This window comes from Pinus tabuliformis, chromosome 1_1 (genome assembly GCF_031772625.1).
Source record: "Pinus tabuliformis cultivar Carrire ecotype Pingquan chromosome 1_1, CPIR1, whole genome shotgun sequence".
Classification (NCBI taxonomy): Eukaryota; Viridiplantae; Streptophyta; class Pinopsida; order Pinales; family Pinaceae; genus Pinus; species Pinus tabuliformis.
Window position 1 is genome coordinate 433,943,690 of NC_142297.1, and position 19,439 is coordinate 433,963,128.

Consider the following 19,439-nt stretch of genomic DNA (forward strand, 5'->3'; position numbering starts at 1 on the left):
CCTTGGAATGGTAGAATTCCTCATGAGATGTTAGCATACCCTCAACTTGATGGGAAAGAAATGAAACTAGGCTTTTGGCATTCTGTAATGGTGGCACATGTTGCTACAAGAAATACTATAGCAACCCCCTTTTTCTCTTCCAAGGTATTTTAACTTTAGGGGAGTGATGAGAAAGAGTGTAGGGGGGTTGCAAGATGATGTTAAGGCCCTGATTGAGTAGTATAGGTATGTGGGAGTGGATGGACTGTATTTTTTATGTTTTCTTACAATGAGATAGAGTTTTAGGCTTAATTTTGAAAGATATTGTTTTTTTTGTGAACAAGGATGTATGAAAGATGGGTTATTGATGGATAAAGGTGGAAATACCTTATTTAACTTTGGAAAAGTCGTGCATGATGGTTTTCTCAATCATATCCCCTTCCTATAGATGTTCGAGACCTTCCTGTAGTGCTACAGGATCTTCCTGTAGCAATCCAGAGAGGGCCTGAAATTGGGTTTTTGAGACACAAGGATGGGTGAAAGTGGTGAGGAGCTTATGCACAATGATGTGTTTGGACCTGTGAAGGTTCCATCACTGGGTAAGTCTACATACTATGTATCATTTATATATGACTTCTCAAGGAATACATGGATGTATTTCCTTAAGAAGAAATCTGAAGTCTTTGACAGGTTTAAATAATTTAAGGCTCTGGTGGAAACTAGAAAGTGAAGGAGATAAAGGTGTCGAGGACAAATAATGGTGGAGAGTTTTGCAGTAAGGAATTTGAACAATTTTATAAGAAGTGTGGTATAGCATAGCATAGACTACTACATATACACCCTATCAAAATGGAGTTGAAAAAAGAATGAACAAGACTTTGATGGAAATGGCAAGAAGCATGCTTACTGGTGCCAGCTTAGGACAAGAATTCTAGGCAGAGGCGATGGAGACAACATGTTTCCTAGTCAATAGATCACCTTCATCAACATTGGAGGATAAGACTCCACAAAAGGTATGGACTGGTAAGAAACCCTCCCTTTCACATTTGAGGGTATTTGGATGTGATGCATATGTACATATTCCAAAGGAGAAACGAACCAAGTTGGATAGTAAATCTAAAAAGTGCATCTTTATTGGGAATAAGGATTGTTTAAAGGGTTATAAACTTTGGAACCCAGTAATAAAGAAGGTTGTGTACAACTGAGATGTGGTGTTCAGAGAGGTGAAAGATGTTATTAAACATGAATTCCAACCAAAGGAACCTGAGAAGATAGAGTTTAAGCTAAAGGAGGAAGAATCAGACTCTACAACAGAGGAGGAATCAAAAGATGAAGAGCCACAAACTCCAAGTGTGAGAAGATCAGTTTGAGAAAGAAGGCAACCAAAAAGGTATAGTCCATTTGCTTTCTATTCAAATTTTTCTTTATCTATTACTGATGATGATCCCAGAATTGTGAATGAAGTAGTAGATTTAGAGGATGGAAAACTCTAGAAAGAGGCCATGGTTGATGAAATGGCATCTTTGCACAAAAATGAGGCTTGGGATCTGGTGGAGTTGCCAGCTGGAAGGAAACCCGTTGGCAGAAAATGGGTGTTCAAGAAGAAGACAAATGCAGAAGGAAGGGTGGAGAAATACAAAGCTCGGTTGGTAGGAAAAGGTTATTCCCAGGTGCCTGGAATTGATTTTGGTGATATTTTTTCTCCTCTTGCCAAGGTAGCTTATATTAGATTACTTTTGTCTATTGCTGCTACTTTTGATTTTGAGGTAGAACAGCTGGATGTGAAGACAACATTTCTTCATGGGGATCTGGAAGAGGAGATCTACATGAAGCAACCTGAAGCCTTTGCGGTGAAGGGTAAGAAGAACTGGTATACAAATTAAAGAAGTCTATGTATGGGTTAAAACAGTCACCAAGGATGCGGCATCAGAAATTTGATACATTTATACGGGGACTTGGCTTCACCAAAAGCAAAGCTTATCACTGTGTGTAATTTAAATTAATTGGTGACCCTGTTATTTATCTGGTCTTGTATGTGGATGATATGTTGCTGGTTGGAAATGACAAAGAAATTATCCAGGATTTGAAGACCCATTTGTCCTCCAAATTCAACATGAAAGATCTTGGTGCTACAAACTATATTTTGGGCGTGGAAATTAAAATAGATCGGACAAAGGGGAAGCTCTGGATAAACCAGAGGAAGTATATCGAGACAATATTGCAAAGGTTTAATATGCAAGATAATAAACAGATGAATGTTCCTATTCTTCTAGGTGTAAAGTTATCTGTTGAACAATGTCCCAAGGCACAAGAAGGCGAAGAGGACATGTCCTGTGTTCCATATGCAAGTGCAGTTAGTAGCCTGATGTATGCGATGGTCTATACTAGACCAGACATTGCACATGCAGTGGGAGTATTGAGCAGGTTTATGTCAAAACCAAGGAAGGATCACTGGACAACAGTGAAGCAGGTTTTCAGGTATTTGTGTGGTACTAGTGATTATGGTTTGTGCTACCAAGGAAGACCAAGATTGGATAGAGTGTTGGATATTCATGGCTTTGTTGATGTAGACTCGGCTAGAGCTTTGGATCAGAGAAGATCTACAAGTGGGTATGTGTTTAACCTATTTGGAGGTGCAGTCAGTTGGATGAGTAAGAAACAATCTGTAGTGGCACTATCAACTACAGAGGAATAAGACATGCCAACCACCAATGCAAGCATGGAAGTAGTTTGGTTGCAAAGATTGTGTTCAAGTATGGGGTTAGTAGAGGGAGCTATAAGGATAGACTGTGACAACCAAAGTGCAATTTTCTTGGCAAAGAACTCTTCATATCCTTCAATGACCAAGAACATTGATGTTCAGTATCACTTTGTGAGGGATATGATAGAAGACAAAAAGGTGTTACTAGTAAAGGTGGAAACTTTGAAGAATACTACAGATGCATTGACAAAATCAATGAGCTCTGAGAAGTTCTCTTGGTGTAGAAAAACAATGGGCATTGCAGGGCTGGATAAATGACTAAGCTCTCTTGTGGCCCCTAGTGGAAAGAAAACAACAAGTGGGAGAATGTTGGGTTGTGTTATATTCTTTCCACGACTAACCCATGTAATTAACCGGGGGATTAGAAGGGGGGCAGAGTCACCCCTTTGTTGCATCGATTATGTAGAGGGGGGTTTGAGAGGTGCAGGTAACCCCACTCTATGGGGTCTAGGGTAGCACCCTAGAAAATTTTGGTTTTGGACCCTATATTAGGTTGGGCAGACCTACCTATGGCTTTGTGCATGTTTTTCGCACATGGTTTTGGACAAAATGGTTTCAGTCCATGGTTTTGGACGCGATGGTTTTCAATCCACGGTATTGGATGCTTCGACATGTATAAATATGTATTGTGACATTGAAAGGAACATAATGAAAAATCAAGCTGGTATTCCCAGTTTTTGGATCCAGGGGAAATATCTGTGTGTATGTGTTTTATGTGTTATGCTCTTGCATTGCTTATTTTCTGTGTTTCTAGAATTCGTATGTAGGTAATTTCTATACAGGGTTAAAATCTACAATCAATGTATCAATTGAAAACCAAAATGAACTTGAGAACTGACTTGCAACATACCTGTGTGACTGATGATGAAGGTCTCACAATTTCCATAGGGAGGTTAGGAGACTAACTGCCAAGGCTGTGCAAGGCACAGTATGGGCTGCTGGGAGGTTGTCTGACTGCTGGAACTGCGCAATACATAGTCCAGTCTAGTTGCTGACTGCTAGAATTGTGCAATGCACAATTCCAATTGGGAGTGAATGCAAGCTTAGGGACTACATTTTGCAATTTTCTAGGCTAGCAGTGACTGTCCCTCAGAAACATGAAAAAAAATCCTAGAGGAAAGTGTTTGGATAGAAATTCACATTTCTAGAGAGGAACAAAGAGCCTTTCTTCCTCGGATTGCGCAATGTTGTCTAAGTGAAGGCAGAGTTAGGGCCAAGGTTGGCCAGACTCGCGGAAAGGCAACTGAAAGAGAATGTGAAAATGAATGCATGGTGACACTAAGTGAAAGCATAAGTGATTGATTGTGCATTCAAACATTGAATGAAAGATTAAGTAAATAGATCAACATGCATGTGGGTGAGGTGAGTCACCAAATTAGCGACCGTTTGTGAAAAATAGTTTCATGCATGTGACAACGGTGAGATAGCAACGAAAACTGAAACAGTTCTGGTACTAGCTAATATGTATCAAAATTATAACAAGTTCTCACTTAAATTAAGAAGACAACATTCATACGAAGTGAAACACAAAAATCGCCAAAAATGCAACATAAGATATGGAAAGCGAGCTTACCCCAAAACAACTGAGCTGAATGTGCCGACAACTCCTAGATGAGATGTGGGATGTTAGAACTGCAAGATTGATGTGAGGAATGAGATCTACAACATCTGGTTAATGATCTTTGATAAAATCAAGGTTGTGATGCACATGCCACAAATCTAGGGAAAGCGACACTTGGTGGGAGTTTTTTGAAATAATCCTTGCATGTAACCTCTGACTGCCAAAAATAGGTCCCTGAAACGAGGGATGCCTTTGCCTGCTACCTTGGGAGAAGAAGCCCATGCATGCAAGTCTGGTTTGCTCGGTCTCGTAGGGAACCGATCAACTCAGCTGCACATGCAAGTGGCTACTCAACTGCTCAGAGAAAACCTGCAATTCTGGCTGGGAGCTGGGCTTGCTGCTTGGAAGATTTGCGCAATTTCTAGGCAGAGTAGCTAACTGCTACCCAGATTTGAGCAAATTTTGGGCTAATCAACCTAACTGGGAAGGATTGCACAATTTTCTAGGTGAAGTTTGCTCAGTAGAATCGTGCAATTTTGGGGCCCAGTAGGCTACCAGTCAAGATTGCGCAATTTCTAGAGGGAAGGCTAGTTTCTCTCCAGATTTGTGCAAATTGTTGAAGGAGCTGCTCATCCTACTACTGGACCAAGTCCAAATGAACAACCTGTCTTTCTACAAGAAAATCACTGTAGATTGTGTACTTCACCAAGCAAGACATGTTGTTGTGAAGGTTAGTAGGGAGGCTCCAAAACGAAGCTAAGGAAAAAAATATGAGGTGGTTGTAGCGGCTACAACACAACCCCAAGTACAATCACTGAAGAAGTAATTTAAGGGCTATTAGAACAGTGGAGGAAGTGAAGCCTAAGGGTTTATTTCTTAAAGGAATAAGGGTAGCCAAATGGGCTTATGAACACACCCTAAGTTGATTGTCGGAGAAAGACTTTTGGCAGTGATAGTGGGATGCCTCCATTCCCTAAGTTTGTCTTCATATAGTAGTAAAGGAAGGCAGATGTGGGAAGAGTTTGAAGTCCCAAAGGGTTGTGTTCTTGAATAACTAAGGAGCAACAAGTGGGTAGTGTAGGAGATTTTCACAAATGGAGTCATGAACAACTCACAAGAACACCCTATGTGTTTACTCGTTGATGGACTAATGATCAACTGGAGGGCAGATAGTCGATGAGCCATGTTTAGTGACCTAAAGGAGAAAGATTCATTGATAGAGGAATATTGGTGTTGCTATATATTGGAAGCAAAATGATCAGTAGATGTGTTCAAGGTATGTGGACCAAGTGGAAATGTGAAGTGCACTACATAAGCTAGTAGGTAAATTGGTATCTTGTTCAAGGTAGATTGGTGGTCATATTTATTGACACCAAACCATAGCTTGTATTCTTATATGAAATATTATATGAAGGTCATGATATTTGGTAAGGGAACCATAGACTATTGTATTAAATATTTATTAATATAATAAATTTGGGTTGAAAAAATGTAAAGTTTTGTCTATTGTGCATGTGTTGATTTAGTGGTGTGTTTATTCCACTGTGCAAAGTAGTCTTGTTGTGGCATTTGAGTTGGTAATGTCAGAGATTGTAAGACCCTATCCTATATTTTCTAGTGTCATGGAAAATTCAACACTTGGTTCTCGATGCCCCGTCCTGGTTATGATTTGTCATGATTCCACAGTCCTCCACTCACCATCCCCATTTGATTGAATATAAATGGAGAATTTATATATTATTGGGCCGATGGACCTTTCCAATCCTGCCTTGCTAGAATGTTGGTTGGAAGTACCATGTATGGGCTATTGGTAGGCAAAGGGATTGTAGGTTAAAACCTTGCCAACCCCACTTACATTTGTTTTATTATATTGTATGGTATACTGGTTCGGTCATACAATTTCCACTGGTTATTTATAACTACACACAGTTAATACAAATGGTATGTCGAACCAAACAACTTTTTATACATATCATAAATTATAATATCTCGTTATTTTTTTGCCTTTGTGCCAATTTTTCGATTGACTAAGCCTCATTGGCAACCAATTAGGTTAGTTGGGGGCCCATTTGGCTGCCAACTAGGTGCTCCATGGCACTATTTGATTGGGCCACGTGGCCCCATGCTATTAGGTCATAACGTTTCCACCAAGTCTAGTGGATACTACAATATTTGGAAGTCCTACCAGAATTGACCATAACTAATCCTTCCACCAGTTTTAGTGGAATTTCCGCTAACTTTAACTACTAGTTTGGTTGGACCGAAAATTTGGTGATGCCCCAAATTTATTTGATGCCAACTAATCTTGTATTCTTTCTAGATTTGAATGGAACTTTGACTTAGCATAAATTTTGTGTACGAAATCTGATTGAGACGTTGTCTATGTCATTGGATTCCTGGTGACAAGGTCTTTGACTTGGTCCTGGCTTCATTGAGTTTTAAGGACTTCATTTTTTAGGCATTTTAGGGATCCTCCTAGATCATCTGGAAACTCTTTATATAAGCAGGTGTTCAAGGTTATTATATATATCTATATATATATATATATATATATATATATATATATATATATATATCTATATATATATATATATATATATATATATATATATATATATATATATAGATATATCCACAATCTATTCAAATAATTGTAGGTGCTAAATATTTTTGTTTTCCATGAAACTTTTCAAAAGCAATGTGAATGGTTGTAGAAATTGTTGTTTGCACTTGAACTCAAGATAAGTGCAGATTTAGTTTATTTGAGCAAGGGCTTGAACCATGCACTGAGTCCTTTTCATTGAATGGAAGAGTATAAACATGGGAATGGATTAGAATTTAGAATTCCATTATACATGGAGATGCCACGCAGTGCAATCATAATATGTACATGACAGACATGACCATGAGATTATACTATATTTTTTCCTTGAGCACAATAAGAGAGTAGGGTCAATTTCTCCTTTGTGTACAAAGAATGCAGACCTTATAGGATTCATTCTAACTACAATGGGCATGGCCATGCATTTATTGGTATTCTAAATAACTCCCAAAAATCCTACTATTTCAAACCATGAGCTGATGTTGTACAAGAAATAATATTTGAGACTGTGAGCTCGGTAGTAGAAATTGGAAAAGCATTAATCATGAGACCCTCAAATATTGCAACAAAAATTCTATGAAAAAGTAGTTCAATGTCAAAGCTATCTAATCTAGCCAAAGCATCCACTACAACTCACCCATCATATTGACTCTCGTTGCACCAGTTTCGTCAATTTTTCCATTTTCAATGGTTACTTGAAGGCAAACAAGTTGAGTGCAAGATAATATTTCCTCTTTTTAGAGGGCCCTCAAAATCACTATGAGCAGGATTCTAGAAGAAATAACTACATAAAGATGCATGGAATGGTTTTCTATTGAGAGATTCAAAGTGCTCAAAGATGATCTCCTCAAATATGTCGTTAGTCTATGCATTTTTATTGCATATGACAAAATGGATGATGGACAAATTTTCGTACATTTATCTGAAAGGAGTATTTTGATCCAAAGTAGTATTGTGTTCTTGGTCATTCCTGCAAAAGTGTTGTACTCCTGATGTGGATAAGATAAATCACTATTTTGTAGGAGATAATATAATGGCAGACATTGATTCTCTGAGTGTAAAGTGGATGAAACGAAATCACCAATTACATAGGAATACAATCACAGATGTAGATGAGGCTTTGATTGGAGCATACTCAATAGACAATGGATTTACAACATCTTTGGAATTTGTAAAGTAGAATACAATCAAATATTTATTTCAAAATCCCAAGTCTAAAGGTCAAGTCATTTGCAAGTGATATTACCTTTTCAAGGTTGTTTGGTTATGTGCATCATAATAGAAGTTGTTTCTCTTTGGAACATTACAAGGGTAGATATCAAACTTTGTAATGCATTATCTCTAGAGGGATCACCTTTCTCTTTTGTGTAGTATAACTAGGGTCTTGTATTGATAGAAATTTTGGTTAACTTTGTATATCCCATATCAGTATATTATTTACATTTTACAGAGTACATTGATTGGCTAGGTGTTTGATATTAGCTATATAAAAAATGGGGGAATTATATCTCAATATTTCGAACAATTCACCAATGGGACTAAACTAATCAATAGAAAATATTATAACCAATAGAAGGTTATGGATATTAATATTAGAGGAGAAGCATGATTGATGATGGCCAAGGTTTCAATATCAATGTAGCTAGATTATGGTATTTTTATTGGAGATTGAGGACATCGTGGGGTAAATGCTAGTCTTTATTTTTTCTATCAAACTGATTGGAAAATCATCATCTTTAACCATGACATGTATGTTGGTTATATTATAATTTCATGCAAAATAACATCCACATTGTTCAGTGTGTAGCTCGATTATCTTCCTGATTATTTAGAGTTTTTTATTTTATTTTTTGTTTCAGCCACGTTGGATCCCTATTCCTAGAAGGGTGAAAACACCACCCATATAATTTCTATCCAGGGGGTCTGGGGGGGTGACTACGAACTTTATGAGCTCCCCCATTAGGGGTTTAAGGCCAACGCTTCTGAAGCTAAAAATAGATGAAGCTTTTTCTTATAAAATATTGTACTTCTATAGTCAATCTGGGTCATTCATTAGGTAGATGATTAGACAGTAGAAGCTATGTTAATTTAAGGTTTTTTTCCCTAGAAGGAAACCCTAAGTTTACATGAGGGAATTTTATTGTAACTATGTACTATTATTTCTAATGAGAAAGAGAGAGGAGACTATGTGAGAACCAAGAGGAAATTACAACGGATCTATTCTAGGTTGTATCTCCCCATCTTGCTAGATAATATAAAAGGATGGACAAGTTGTGTCACCATGTATGTAGCCAAAAATTGGGTGAACCACACAATTTGTGTCTCTCTTGTTTTATGTGTTTTTGTATTTGTGTTTTCGCAAAATTTTATGTATTTTATTTCTCTGTTAATTAATTTCTAACACACATATGAATCATAAATTTGACAGTGGAAAACACTGAATATTTTCATTATATCCATTTGTTGTTGATGTCAAAGGGGGAGGTAAGCAGAAGAATGGAGGACAAAAAGGAAGAATAACATTGTGTTTTCATCAATTCCATAGACATACCAACATGAAAGATGCCACAACTTTATCTGCTCTATTGCAACTTGTAATTAGAAATATCAGCTACATGGCTTTGCAGAGAGAGGCTACATATGGCCTATCTCATTTGATGATTAGAAGGCTAATAGATTTAAAATTTAATCATCCATTTTAAAATTAAAATAAATCATTTCATATGCAATATGATGTTCGCATTATGATACATATGTTGTACTTGATGGTAACCCACTCATCTCAGATGATAAACTACAGTGCAACAAAGTTCACGCACTTTCATGAAAATAAAAATTTCATTCATGTAGAGAAAAGTTCACACTCTTTCATGCATAGAAAAGTTTCTTTCATGTAGAGAAAAGTACATGCATTTTCATGCAGAGAAAATTTTCTTTCATATAGAGAAAAGTTCACGCACTTTCATGCAGAGAAAAGTTCCTTTCATGAAGAGAAAAGTTCACGCACTTTCATGGTTGGCTCATGGTATTAGTCCGACAGTTTTTGATCCTATGGTTTTGGTCCGTGGTATTGCATCCAAAAGTGTTGATCCCAAGTATTGGGTTCATGGTATTATGTTATTATGGTTTTGGACCGTGGTATTGTGAAAGGCCTAAGACTATAAAAGAGGAAGGAGATCATTTGGCAAAGGATCATCGAATGAATTGAATATCTAATAAGTGCTAGATCTGAAATATTTGTGATTGGGGTTATGGTGCAGATGTGGATCTGAATGAAGGAGGAACCTTAGCGCATAAATAAGGATAAGTTCTATTGATGGGTCATAATATTTAATCTTGAATAATAGTATCTTTGTATGATTTTGATCTGTTATATGAGGCGCATGCTTGATCTATAAATCTGACAATATAGGTTAATTAGTGTCTGAATATTTGGAAGAATGAATTATCCTTTATAGATATGTATGCAGGTTCAATGAAGTGAAAGCGCATATACACGCTGGTTCAGTGAATGAAAACAACATATACGCAGGTTGGTCCAAACACATGACCGTATGCACGTAGGTTTCAGGTTGTTGAAGTAGCGTATATCTTTTAAATTATGATCTAGCTGCCTATGTTTATTGCTGCAGTATTTTGGGTTCAAAATTTGGTGTGTGGTTACTGTTACTGTGTTCTGGGTACAACTATCAGAGAAGTGTTTACGTGATTCAGTGCTAATTGGGGAAAAGGAGATTGTTTGATGTAGATATACTTGATGATTGATTGATGTTCATGGATCCAATCTGAAAATTTATGAAAGGAGGTCCTTGGAAGAATGAGAAGGTTGTAGCCTTCAGTAGGCCAGCACCTACGTACTAGTATCTTGGCTAGTACAAGAGCTAAGGGGGTTGTAGCTCCCTTCTAGGAGAAGCTAGAAAAAGAGAGAGGGTTGTAGCTTTCTGTAGGGTGCAGCCTGCATACTGGTAAAGGACTGCACCAGTACATTGTAAAAGGAAGTTTCTAATTAAAGGAATATAGAGACAAATTGCAGCAGGTGGTTTTCACCCACATTGGGTTTCCACCTTATATCTTGTGTTCTTGTGTGTGATTGTCTACTGCTCTGTTTTACTATTCTGGTTAATGTTTATTTGACTCAGATACACAGATTAATAATCAACATCTGAAAGATAAATTAAATTATAAGGTTGCATTATATACGCGGGTTTCCTTCTACATATTTGCGTATATACACGGTGTTTACTATCTGAAGTAGCGTATATGATTTGGGTTTGAAAAAGAAAACATTTTACTTGATAATACTGATTCACCCCCCTCTCAATATTATTTCCAACAATTGGTATCAGAGTCGGTCCTTTTGAAGAAGCTTGATCGCTTGAAGGAAGATCCATCATCATGAGCAACTACGAGAGAGAAGCATCTATCAGGCCACCGATTTTTTATTGGACAAACTTTGTATACTGGAAGGTAAGAGTTACTGCCTATCTTCAATCTCTTAGTACAGAAGTTTGGGATATCATAGATACAAGTTACACTTTTCCATCAGCAACTCCTACGGATCCGGCTGAGAAGAAGAAATATGAAACAAATGCAAAGAGGCTGTTGTGGTTGAAAAACTTGGGTGAAGAAATAAAAGAGGTTGTTGTGGTTGAATAAGTTCTAATATCTTTGTCCCCTAGGTTTGAATCTAAAGTTTCTGCAATAGAAGAAAAAGAGAATCTACGAAACCTTACCATGTCACAGCTACACGAGATTCTAACTGTTTATGGAATGAGGAAAGGTAGACCATCAGACAGGAGAGAAGCTGCTTTCAAGGCTTCAAGAAAAGGAGACTACCATGAGTCAGGAAACATGTCAGAAGAAGAAGAAGGATCAAATTTTGTCAAGAATCTTAAACGGGGTGCTGGAAGATTCCGAGGTAAGTTACCTTTCAAATGCTTTGCTTGTGGAAGAGTCGGTCACTATGCTGCCAAGTGTCCTCATAAGGATGAGATTGACAAAGGGAAGGAACATGTTAGATGGAACAAGAGACAAAATGTAACTAAGAAAAGTTATTACACTCATGAAGACAGTGATGGACTATCAAATAGTGACGAAGATGAACGAGGTAATAATTATAAACTTTTAATGGATTTTGAAGATGATGATTACATGGATGCTATAGATGAAGAAGGTCTTTATGAAGAGATTTCTAACCTCAAAGTTTGTTTAGAAGGGGAAAATGTGATTATTGATTCTCTGCAATGTCAACTGGCTGAAAGGGAAAAACATCATGAAAAATTGGAATGTGAAATTGTGGGTCTTAGAAAAGAGATTGAGAAAACTAAAGCTCTTAATCTTAGATTTGTTAAAGGATCTGAAACTCTAGATGAGATTATCAATGTGCAGCGTTCCCCACTAATCAAGACAGGTCTAGGATATAATGAAGAATCATCTCAAGCGCAGAAACCATCCACCTCAAAAATTTATCTGGATGCAGCAAGGAGGAATTAGAAAAGGCCCAATGGAGATCACCAGATAAATCAGGGACGATTTACATCAAGAATAAACAAAGAATACAAGGTAAATCGAGGGAAATCCACCTTAAGGATGAACAAAAGCTACAGCCAGCACAGGTAAAATCTTCTCAATTTTCCTCAAGAATGGATGTCTATAGAAACTACAATCATTTGGCTGGTAGAGTTGATAATTGCAGGAATTTCTTCAATGGCCAATGTTTCTCTTGTCACAACTTTGGTCAGTTGCAAAGAAGCTCAATGTGTTGCCTATAAGACAATCATGACTAGAGAAGCTCAAAAATAAAGAAGTATGACTGGGATCACGAAAAGGACCTATAACAACTTTTCCGCCCTTGAAAATGAAATTGAATCTTCTATTTGTAATAACTTTAGTCATGAAGATTCTGAATGCAGGAGCAGGTTTCGGCAGACAACTCAGAAGGAACAAGCCTCAAGTGCCAGAACATGGAGAATGAAGGAACCACAACCAGAAAGATGTGGGATAGCTTTTTATGCAAAAGGACAGGAAAATCAATGGTACATTGACAGTGGATGTTCGAAGCATATGACAGGTGATAAAGAAAAGCTTGAATCATATAGTGCTTTAGAAAAGGGAAATAAAGTTTCTTTTGGAAATGATACCCCTGCAGTCATAAAAGGAAAAGGCACTACTCAGTTGAAAGAAAAAGTCAAATCTGGAAATGTTTTGTATGTTGATGGCTTGAAGCATAATCTACTGAGTGTCAGTCAGATGTGCGATCAAGGAATTGAGGTAATATTTTGATCAAATGGATGTAGTGTTTGTGATCTTGATACAGGAAAAACAGTGATCAAAGGCATAAGGACTCCAAATAATTTATACATATATGAATAAGGACAACAATAGTGCTACTTGAGCAAGAATGATGAACATTGGTTATGACACCGGAGGTTAGAGCATCTAAGCTTTTCACAGATAAGGAAAGCATGCAAATACCAGGCAGTTCGTGGTCTTCTAGACATTAGAATTCTAGACAATACAATATGCACATCATGTAAGTTTGGTAAGAAAACCAGAACTAACTTCCCAGAGAAGGAAGGATCAGCTAGCAGGCCTCTTGAACTAGTTCATACAGATGTATGTGGTCCATCTAGGAAAAGGTCACCTCGAGGAGAAGAATACTTTATATTATTCATTGACGACTTCGCCAGGATGGTTGGGATAGGACTTATGAAGCACAAAGATGAAGCATTCAAAAAATTCAAATCTTTCAAAGCCTTGGTTGAAAACAAATTAGATCAAAAAATAAAGTGCCTCAGGTCTGATAGAGGTGGGGAGTTTACCTCAAATGAATTTTTTGATTTTTGTGAAGAACATGGAATAAGAAGGGAATTCTCTACAGCTAGGACTCCTCAGCAAAATGGAGTAGTGGAAAGGATGAATAGAACGGTTCAACAAATGGCTCATGCTATGCTTGATGAGTCTAGAACTCTCGCAACCTTCTGTGGCGAAGCTGCATTTGTTGTGGTTGTTATTCTCAACAAAACAAATGTCCGGGTGAACAGCACTCAAACTCCTCATGAGCTCTGGTATGGTGAGACTCCTTGGGTAAAACATTTCAAAATTTTTGGAAGCAAATGCTATATTAAGAATAATGATGAACATCTTGGCAAGTTTGAACCTAGAGCAGATGAAGGCATTATTCTTGGTTATTCTCCCCACAGCAAAGCATATATATGTTACGATAAAAGACTTGGAAGAATTGTTGACAACATTGATGTAGTGGTTGATGAAGAAGGAAACATTCCTAGGCAAGTAAATTATGAAAATATCGAAGAGGATGAAGACTACCCTTCAAATCAGACTGATGATGAAGAAGAACCTCAAGAGGCACCAGAGGAATAGATAAGGATAGAAGAGAAGACTCCATCCAGGTACGTTCAAAAGAATCATCCAAAATCTCAAATTCTAGGGCAAAAAGAGGCAGGTATACAAACAAGAAGGACAATTGCAGAAGCCTCAAGCTATTTGGCATTGCTCTCCTCCACTGAACCACAAAATGTAAAAGAGGCATGCCAAGATGAATGCTAGGTCAAGGCAATGGATGAAGAACTTTAGCAGATCGAAAAGAACAACACTTGGGAGTTGGTTCCTAGACTAGAAGATAAGAATGTCATAGGGACAAAATGGATCTTTAAAAACAAGTTGAATGAAAATGGGGAAGTGATTAGAAACAAGGCCAGACTTGTTTGTAAAGGGTATGCTCAACAAGAAGGAATAGACTTTGAAGAAACTTTTGCTCCCGTTGCTAGACTTGAGGCCATCCGAATGTTCCTTGCTCTCTCAAGCTTTTAGAAGTTTAAAGTATTTCAAATGGACGTGAAATCAACCTTTCTGAATGGAGACTTAGAAGAAGAAGTGTACATTGAGAAACCATATGGCTTCATCCTTGGGAATGATCCAAATCTTGTATGCAGACTAAAAAAGGTTCTCTATGGTCTTAAATAGGCTCCAAGGGCTTGGTATTACCATTTGGACAAATATCTTCTTCAACAAGGTTTTTCAAAAGGATCAGCAGATAGCAATCTTTATATAAAAATTGAAAATGACAAATTGCTAATACTTGTTGTGTATGTAGATGATATTATCTTTGGCAGCAATGAAGAAGCTATGAGTCAAAGCTTTGCCTTGGTGATGCAAAAAGAATTCGAAACGTATTTGCTTGGAGAACTGAAATATTTTCTTGGATTGCAAATCCAACAAAATGAAGGCGATATCTTTTTGTCTCAAACCAAGTATCTCAAGCAGATCTTGAAGAAATATGGCATGGAAGATGCAAAACCAGTATGTACCCCTATGGTTACAGGATGCAGCCTCAGTGCAAATGATGAATCAGCAGTAGTGCATCAACCAACCTATAGATCCATGGTTGGAAGTCTTTTTTATTTGACAGGTACTTGACCAGACATCATGCATGCAGTGGGAATAGTTGGAAGATTTCAGGCAAATCCTAAGGAAACCCATCTTCAAGTAGTAAAGAGAATTTTCAAGTATCTTCAAGGAACTCAAAACTATGGCTTATGGTATCCTAGAGATACAGATCTCACTCTACATGCTTATACATATGCAGATTGGGCTGGAAGCGTGGATGACAGAAAGAGCACAAGTGGTGGAGCATTCTTTATGGGTTCCAGATTAGTATCTTGGTTCAGCAAGAAACAGAGTTCGATTGCTTTATCTACAGTTGAAGTGGAATATTTGGCTGTTGCATCTTGCTGCACTCAACTCCTTTGGATGATGCAAACCTTGCAGGATTTTCAAATCACTTGTACACCACCTATCTCTATCTTATGTGATAATACAAGTGCAATCAACATTTCAAAGAACCTAGTCATGCATTCAAAGACTAAGCACATACCGATCAAGTATCATTTTCTCCGGGAACAAGCGCTGGAACAAAAGGTCAAGCTGGAGTATGTTCCTTCTAAGGAACAAGTTGCTGATATACTCACCAAACCACTGCCCAGGGAAACTTTTGAACACCTCAGACAGAAGCTGGGAGTAGTTGATGCATCATCTTGTTGTTAAATCTTGTTTGTTTCAAAGAAAAATGGGTGTACATGAGTTTCCTAAGGAAGATCCGTGTACATACGCCGTTTGTGCAGAGACAGTCACGTATATGAAGGCTTGATGAATATCAGTAGGGATAGGCTCTGGCTGAAGATAGTCTGATATGAATCTGACAGAGACCATCTGGCACAGGTTTAGGGGGAGCAGATAAACTTCTAATGATGCAATGTTGGCATTATCTTAGAAGCCTTTTTGTTCTAGTTCACAGTTGTTGTTGGTTTCAGGTGGAACAAAGGCAGAGGAAGAACAGAAGGAAATCAGGGTTGCTGATCTGAATGGTGATTTTCAGATGTTGCTGCTATTAGTTATTGGTGACTTTCATAAGTCTTGCTCTAGATATTTTGTCTCTATGTCATGTATCTCTTTTATGGTGTCAAGGTCATGTAATGGCCTATCTTGGTTTCCCCACTATCCCTGGGATGAAGATGTAATGTTCTTGTTTTATCATGTGTAAACTTTTGATGTATCCCCACTTGGTTGGGTGGATGAGTCAATTCTAGTATATCCCAACTTGGTTTGGAAATGGATGTATGTATGAGTCCTTGGTGATAGGAAGGTCATTTATGATAGAGTCATGTTCTTCTTGTAAAACATCTTTATGTAGACGTTGATTATAGTCAGGGGGAGCATGAACAACACACTTCAGCAGAGCAGAGACTTCAGCATGTACTCAGAGGAAGCATGGACAGAGTGGTACACCTTGGCATATACAAAGGGGGAGCTCATTCAGAGATTTCAACAGGTACTCAGGGGGAGTATGGGCAGCGGAATGTTCATCTAGGAAAGAGATTATCTTGGTCTGCCCTTTGCCCTTGATGTCAAAGGGGGAGAGTGATTGGTTGTTGTTGCCATCAAGTCCAAAGGGGGAGATTGTTGGCATTATGATACATATGTTGTACTTGATGGCAACCCACTCATCTTAGATGATAAACTATAGTGCAACAAAGTTCATGCACTTTCATGAAGATAAAAATTTCTTTCATGTAGAGAAAAGTTCACGCACTTTCATGCAAAGAAAAGTTTCTTTCATGTAGAGAAAAGTTCACGCACTTTCATGCAGAGAAAAGTTCCCTTCATGAAGAGAAACATTCACTCACTTTCATGGTTGGATCATGGTATTAGTCTGACAATTTTTGATCCTATGGTTTTGGTCCGTGGTATTGCATCCAAAAGTGTTGATCCCAAGTATTGGGTTCATGGTATTGTGTTATTATGGTTTTGGACCGTGGTATTGTGAAAGGCCTAAGACTATAAAAGAGGAAGGAGATCATTTGGCAAAGGATCATCGAATGAATTGAATATCTAATAAGTGCTAGATCTGAAATATTTGTGATTGGGTTTATGGTGCAGATCTGGATCTGAATGAAGGAGGAACCTTAGCACATAAAGAAGGATAAGTTCTATTGATGGGTCATAATCTTTAAGCTTGAATAATAGTATCTTTGTATGATTTTGATCTGTTATATGAGGCGCATGCTTGATCTATAAATCTAATAATATGGGTTAATTAGTGTCTGAATATTTGAAAGAATGAATTATCCTTTATAGATCTATACGCAGGTTCAGTGAAGTGAAAGCGCATATACACCCTGTTCAGTGAATGAAAACAGCGTATACGCAGGTTGGTCCAAACACATGAGCGTATGCATGCAGGTTTCAGGTTGTTGAAGTAGCGTATATCTTTTAAATTATGATCAAGCTGCCTCTGTTTATTGCTGTAGTATTCTGGGTTCAGAATTTGGTGTGTGGTGACTGTTACTGTGTTCTGGGTACAACTGTGAGAGAAGTGTTTACTTGATTCAGTGCTAATTGGGGAAAAGGAGATTGTTTGATGCAGATATACTTGATGATTGATTGATGTTCATGGATCCAGTCTGAAAATTTATGAAAAGAGGTCCTCGGAAGAAAGAGAAGGTTGTAACCTTCAGTAGGCCAGCACCTACGTACTAGTATCTTGGCTAGTACAAGAGCTAACGGGGTTGTAGCTCTCTTCCAGGAGAAGTTGGAAAACGAGAGAGAGTTGTAGCTCTCTGCAGGTTGCAGCCTGCGTACTAGTAAATGACTACACTAGTGCATTGTAGAAGGAAGTTTCTAATTAAAGGAAGATAGAGACAAATTGCAGCAGGTGGTTTTCACCCACATTGGGTTTCCACCTTATATCTTGTGTTCTTGTGTGTGACTGTGTACTGCTCTGTTTTACTGTTCTGATTGATGTTTATTTGACTCAGATACACAGATTAATAATCAACATCTGAAAGATAAAGTAAATTATAAGGTTGCATTATATACGCGGGTTTCCTTCTACATATTTGTGTATATACATGGTGTTTACTATCTGAAGTAGCGTATATGATCTGGGTTTGTAAAAGAAAACATTTGACTTGATAATACTGATTCACCCCCCCTCTCAGTATTATTTCCAACATATGCTAGATAGAAGATATTGACAAAGCATCCTAAAAGAAAAAAATATAGTGTCTTCATGCCATTTTTTGAAGCTCAAGTAGCAACTCAAATTTTATCTATTGTACAAGTTTCACCCTTAAACTTGAATCTTAAATGGTTGACAAGGTACCCACTAGTAAAAACAATGTGTGTGTAAACTAGCAAGGACCTATTTCAAATAATTGACATAATATATTATGATTGCACTTATTATGCATAAGTCACTCTATATATTTAAGGTTATTTTCATACCACTAGACTAATATTTGTGCCTAATGAACTTGCTATGGATATCCACCACCTAGCCTACAAATTTGATTCTCTCTCTAGATTTTTAACAAGAATCCTGGCCATTAACAATATCCACTTGAATTTCACATAAATTGGCATTCTCTACATGCTTAAATGATGAGATAGGTGTTCTCATTACATTACCATAAATAATCATTAAAATGACCTATGAATTACCATTTCCAAATTTTCTTGAATCTGAAATATCTTCCAAAGGTCGAAGATCTATATTTTTGTAATCATAAACATTGTTGCTATAAAGAAGAAAAGAATCATTTTTTAGGCATTTCCTGTAGAGACATATTAAGTTTTTGAGCTTCCCTCCATTGAGAACATTGAAGCCTCTCTCTAAAAATTGCAACCATTGTGTTAACGCCTCCTTGGCATTAGTTTTTCTGGTGGATATTTCTCTCTAGATTATTATTAACAGGTGGTGAGCCTTGGTAATTTACCAAGAGTGTTGCAACTTCCATAAGCTCTTCAAATTTACTTATCAACCCAGGGTTTCGTACAAACTTCAAGGTGAAAGTGCTATATACACATTAGATGCATTCTACTCATGCCATCCTCAACTAGTTCACTTGATCATTAGGGTTCCAAGACAATCCCTCTACTCTACTGAAAGGAGATTAACTACTAAAAGCATAATGTAAAAGCTAATCCTAGTGTAGAGAAGGTAAAATTCTTCTCAA